This window comes from Perognathus longimembris, chromosome 7 (genome assembly GCF_023159225.1).
Source record: "Perognathus longimembris pacificus isolate PPM17 chromosome 7, ASM2315922v1, whole genome shotgun sequence".
NCBI classification, from domain to species: Eukaryota; Metazoa; Chordata; class Mammalia; order Rodentia; family Heteromyidae; genus Perognathus; species Perognathus longimembris.
The window spans coordinates 55,872,013-55,878,012 of record NC_063167.1 but is presented as its reverse complement, the minus strand read 5'-3'; positions in this window follow the sequence as shown (position 1 = coordinate 55,878,012).

Here is a 6,000-nt window from a genome sequence, read left to right as displayed (position 1 = left end):
TGGAGTGTGCTCTCTTCTTTTTTCAGTAAGATTTGCTAAGTGTCTGTCAATTTTGTTAATTTTTTTTGAAGAATCAACTCTCTGTTTTGTTGATCATTTCTGTGGGGTTTTTTTTACTCTAAATCATTTATTTCTGATTTAATTTTAATTATTTGTTTCTATCTATTGGCTTGGGGTTTGGCTTGTTATTCTTTTTCAAGGAGCTTAAGGGCATCATTAAGTTGTTGGATTGAGATTTCTCCAATTTGTTGATGTAAGTTACTATAGCTATAAATTTTCCTCTTTGTACTGCCTTTTCTCTGTCCCAGAGGAGCTGGAATTTCGTGTGCTCATTTTGGTTAAATACCATAAACGTTTGAATTTCCATTTTGATTTCTTCAGTGACCCACTGGTCGTTTAACAATGTGTTGTTCACTCTCCATGAGTTAGACAATTTTCTGTGGTGGCTTTTAGTGTTGAGCTCTAATTTTATTCCATTGTGGTCAGAGAATACAGGAAATAATTTCTATATTTCTGAATTTGTACAGATTTGCCTTGTGTCCTAAAATATGATCTATTTTGGAGAGTGATTCATGTGCTGCCAAGAAGAATGTATATTCTGTGTTGCTGGATGGAATATTCTGTAGATATCAAGTCTAGTTGATATATGCAATTGTTTAATTCCAAGGATTCTCTGTGAGTTTTTGGCATGTTGTTCTATCCAGAGGTGACAGTGGTGTGCTAAAGTCTCCAACAATCAATGTGTTTGGATCTATGTGTGTTTTTAGAGTCAGTAGTGTTTGGTTGATAAAGTTGGGTGCTCCAGAATTTGGTGTATATTTAGGATGATTATAACCTCCTGTAGGAGAGATATCTTTATTAATATGTAATGATCTTCTCTGTCTCTTCTTACTAATTTTAATTTGAAGTCAATTTGGTCTGATACTAGGATTGCAACTCCAGCCTCTTTATGAGAGTCATTTGCTTGATAGATTTTATTCCAGCTTTCACTTTCAGAATGTTTGCTTTTGTGGGAAAGATGTGTCTCTTGAAGACAGCAGAAAGATGGACCTTGCTTTTTGATCCAATTTGTCAGTCTATGTCATTTAATTGGAAAGTTAAGTCCATTAATATTGAGGGTTAAGACTGAAAAGTATTTGTTAGTTCCTATCATTATATCAATCTTTTTAAGGGCTGTGCCCTGTCAATTCTTGCTCTAATCACCTGCTTTTCTATTTAGGGTCTTTTTCTCTTCCAGTGTCATGTTCTTGTTGGTTTTCAATGTATAGAACATCTTTGAGAATTTTCTGTAATGCTAGTTTGGTGGAGATATATTGTTTCAATTTTTCCTTACTGTGTAAGGTTTTTATTTGGCCCTCGGCGATGAATGAGAGCTTAGCTGGGTACAGTATTCTTGGTTGGTAGTTATTTTTCTTTAGTGTTTGTCATACCTCATTCCAGGCTCTCCTTGCTTTCATGGTCTCTGTTGAGTAATTCTGATTGTTTTTCTCTTATATGTGATTTTTCTCTTCTCTCTGGCAGGTTTAAGGATTCTTTCCTTGGTCTTTATTGATTCTTTATGGATTACAATGTGTCAGTGGGATGTCCTATTCTGATCTGGTCTGTTTGGGGTTCTAAAAGTTTCTTGTATCTGGATGGGCCTATCTTTCTGGGAATTTGGGGAGTTCTCTGCTAGTATTCTGTTAAACAAATTTCCTATTCCATTAACTTCCTTCTATAGATTCTCCTCAATACCTATTAGCCTTAATTTAGGCTTCCTGATTATATCTTGAAGCTCCTGAAGCTATCTGTCTTGCTTTTTGATTGGTTTTTTTTTTTAATAATTTTTTGTTCTTTCTCCACTAAGTCTAGACTATCTTCAGTTCTGGAGATTCGAATATCCACCGCATCATCTAATCTTCTTTCTAGTCTACCTACTTTGTGGTTTTTTTTTTATATCCTTCCCTTCTAGTTGGTCATTTCTTATGGCTTCCATCTGTCTGCTTCAGTTTTCTTTGAGATCTTGTAGGGAGTTCTTTGTTATTTTGGTTCTGAGTGCTCTCTCAAATCTTTTAGCTGAGTGGCTATCCTTTCACTGGATTCCTTTTCCTTCTGTTGGAATTCATTGAGCTTTCTGTTTGTGGAATCCATGAGTACTCTATTATTCTTTGGTTGGCCTCATCACTCTCACAGATAACTGTATGAAGACTTTCAATCTTTTCATTCATCACTTTTGCCAGTAGTTTATACAGCATTTTGAGGACTATCATCTAGGTTTTTGATTGGCTGCTCTGTTTCCTGTTAGTTTTCAATGGGAGTTGAGATTGCCTGACTTGCGATTTTTCTTGTGCTTCTTCTGCCCATTTAGACAAGAAAGCAAATCCAATAGCACACCACAACACAATTTTAAGACACAAACTAAACCTTCCCCAGCCCTGTAGTTGCACAGACCTTAGAGGTTCACAATCATAGATAGGTAATTTCACTACCTCCTTTTTTTGGATATAAAAACAGATCAAATGCACCACCACAGGACACAGTTTTAATACAAAAAGCAACTCTGAGTCCTGTAATTGCCCCGGTAGTAAGGTTCAAAATGGTGGGTAGTTATTCCTCTTTCTACCTCTGCTTTTCTTTGTTGGGGAAGAGGTATTGTGATTCAGATGTTGGATTATATATAGTCATAACTAGTGAACAACTCTGTCCTTTTGTTTAAATCAATCTGTACTGAAAAGATTAATCGATGAACCCCTTTGACATAATCAATTGAATACAGACACAGTCTAGCTAGACAACCAGCACTAGGGATCAATGAACGACGAAGATCCAAGAAGGAGTGAAGGACCAAAAATTAAGAAGTATAGGGCTGGGGATATGGCCTAGTGGCAAGAGTGCCTGCCTCATATACATGAGGCCCTGGGTTCGATTCCCCAGCACCACATATACAGAAAATGGCCAGAAGTGGCGCTGTGGCTCAAGTGGCAGAGTGCTAGCCTTGAGCAAAAAGAAGCCAGGGACAGTGCTCAGGCCCTGAGTTCATGGCCTAGGACTGGCCAAAAAAAAAAAAAAGAAGTATAAGTAAAAGTAGGAGGAGATAGTAAGAGTAGAGAAAATGAGGGGAATGAAAGGAACAGAAAGGAAACAGAAGAAAAAATAAGAATAAACAAGTGAAAAAATAAAAGAAATATAAAACCATAAAAAGAAAAAATTTTAAAGAATAAAGGAATAATACTGAAATTGAGGGTAATGAGCTTGAGAGATAGAGGTTTTTAGTAATCAGAGTCTGGATTTAGGTGTACAATGAGGGAAGATAAAGTAGAAAAGGAAGAAAAATACAAACAAAACAACAAAAAGAGGAGCAAAGAAGAAATTTTAAAATCATGAAAAAATTAGAAAAATTAAAGTTAGGAACAAAAACTTCTTCAGTGCCAGCAGAGTCAGTGAGACAAGCCAGTGGCAGGAGAGGTGGCCCTTGAGTGAGGTCTCAGTAGGATGGATTCTTCCCTGAGTTCTTGGCTGTGAAACCATGGTAGCAATGGTGGGTGCAGGGGGGCAGCAGATCCCAGCAGCCAGATTGGCATCAATTGCTGTTGCCCAGTGGGCCCGCTATGTGGTGGGGAGGGCCCCTACCCTGTGATGCAGCAGCAGGTGGGTTGGCAGGAGAAGCATCTCTAGTGCTCAAGACGTTGGGGAGGGTTCTTGCCTTAGGTGCTGGTGTCAGCGCAGGGCAGCAAGGGTTGTGCCAGGCACAGTAGCCCCGGTGGCCTCACTCGGGAGCAGTGACTCCACAGTGGTGATTGTGAATCCCAGGGTGGGGAGAAGAGGCAGGTGCATTGGCTGGAGAAGCAGCCCTAGCACTCTGGGACACTGAGATGGACACCTACCTTCGGCAGCGGTAGCTATAATGCACGCAGCTATAGTGGTAGCAGAGGCCGCAGTACTGGGCAATGAGATTGATGGCTGGCACAGTGGTGGCGTGAGTGATTGCAGGCATAGTGGTAAGAGCAGTGGCGGGGGGCTGGGAATATGGCCTAGTGGCAAGAGTGCTTGCCTCGTATACATGAGGCCCTGGGTTCGATTCCTCAGCACCACATATACAGAAAATGGCCAGAAGTGGCGCTGTGGCTCAAGTGGCAGAGTGCTAGCCTTGAGCAAAAAAGAAGCCAGGGACAGTGCTCAGGCCCTGAGTTCATGGCCCAGGACTGGCCAAAAAAAAAAAAAAAGAGCGGTGGCGGGAAAAGCGATCCTAGCTCTCTGGGTTGATATGGCCAGCTGTTGCCTTTGGTGCCTAGAGGACCCCTGGCAATAGCGAAGGAGGTGGTGGTCGCGCCTGCAGGGCAGCATGCGTGAGTGGTAGCAGGCAGAGAGGCCCCTGCGAGCTCGTTCTGTGGTGTGGAGCCCGGAGGCGGCCCTATGCAGGGACTGGGCGGTGTGTGCTCTTCAATACTTTCCTGGAGGTTGAGTCCTCTGTAACAGCCGGTGGGCGGACTCGGCAAGGAGTCCACTCTCTGAAGCTGGGAACTTCACTGCTTCCCCTCCTTGATTTCCGCGGGTCTGGGGCTGCGAGTTTCTTTTGTTTTTGAATGATCCTCTGATTGAAACCTGCTTGATGGTGTTCCAGGTATTGTTGTTGATTTTTTTCTGGGTCTCCCCGCACTACCAGGGGGGAACGCGGATTGCAGAGCTGCGAGCAGCTGTGCTGCTGCTGCAACGGGACTTCAGGGGTCCGCTCACTGTTTCGTTATTTTGTCTTTTGCCTTTTTAGTAAGTTAGTTCTTCTGTAGTAAGCTCAGTTTTTATCTACTTAGAGACCAAATGGTGTGGGTCTCAAGATAAAGTGTGTCCTGTGACCCTAAATCTCTGTATGGTCAGAGACACCTAGTGAGCTTGCCTGTGGCAATGTCGCCATCTTCTGATTTACCCTCCTGTCTAGAATTTTTGTCTTCCTTTTTCAGGCAAAACTACCTGATCCATGAAGGATCTTGCCTCTCTTACTACAGTAGGTTGGCAAACAACCCACTTTTTCTCCTGCCATCATCTCTGGTGATTTCCATGTCAATATATGCAGCCCATCCATATCGTTGTTCTGTCACAATATATTTATTTCTTCAATTCTAATGTCCATACTACCCCAGCTATAATTCCAGTGCCAAAATCGTCTTGGTTTATGAAGTGTTGGCCATGTGGCAGGAAATATACTTAGTACTTAATGTAATTGTTTCATTTAAATCTGACAACACCAGCATGACTTAAATATTCTTCTTGATTATATCCATTTCACAAATAAGAAAACAGAGTTTTGAGTTTAGGCAACATGTCCAATCCACAGTTCAAAACAAAAAGAGGCAAAATTGAGGAAGATTCAAACAGAAAAGGAAGAAAGAGCATTTGGAAACTTCTAATTCAAAAATATATGAATTTTTATCACATTATCCACTCTTTTCCCTCTGGTGCTAAAAAAGGGGGGGGTCAAGAATTGGTACAACAGCAATTTTGAATTTTTTGAATCAAAAGCAGCTGGATAAGTTGTTAAGTTGGCAAGTGAAGTAAATTCTTTCTTTAAAAGTATGAGCTACAAATCAATCTGTTTTAATCTTTGTTAGAAAACAAGGCTATTTTGCTAGAAATTCCTGGTGCTGACAGTTATTACCAGAGTATTTATGATGTTGAGCAAAGTTTGTCCCATGATAGTTTGTACAACCTAGCAACAGTGCTAAAAAAGAATATAAATGTCTTTACCAACCTTGATCTATGAGAACAATTTAAGATACATTGTCTTTACTTCTTCTTTTTTCAAAAGTTAGTGTCTAATCCTTGCATATGAATTTAACTTTTTATTCATTTTTAAACATTATTAATAACTACTTTACCACAATATTTATATGTAGAGGCATGAAAAGACAGAACAATAAAAGCATTAGTGTATCTTGTTTTAAGATGAACAAAGCAGTGTCTGGATTTGTGTGTGGGTATGTGAATCATTTTTCCCATCACTGTGACAAATGCATGAGAAAAAATTAA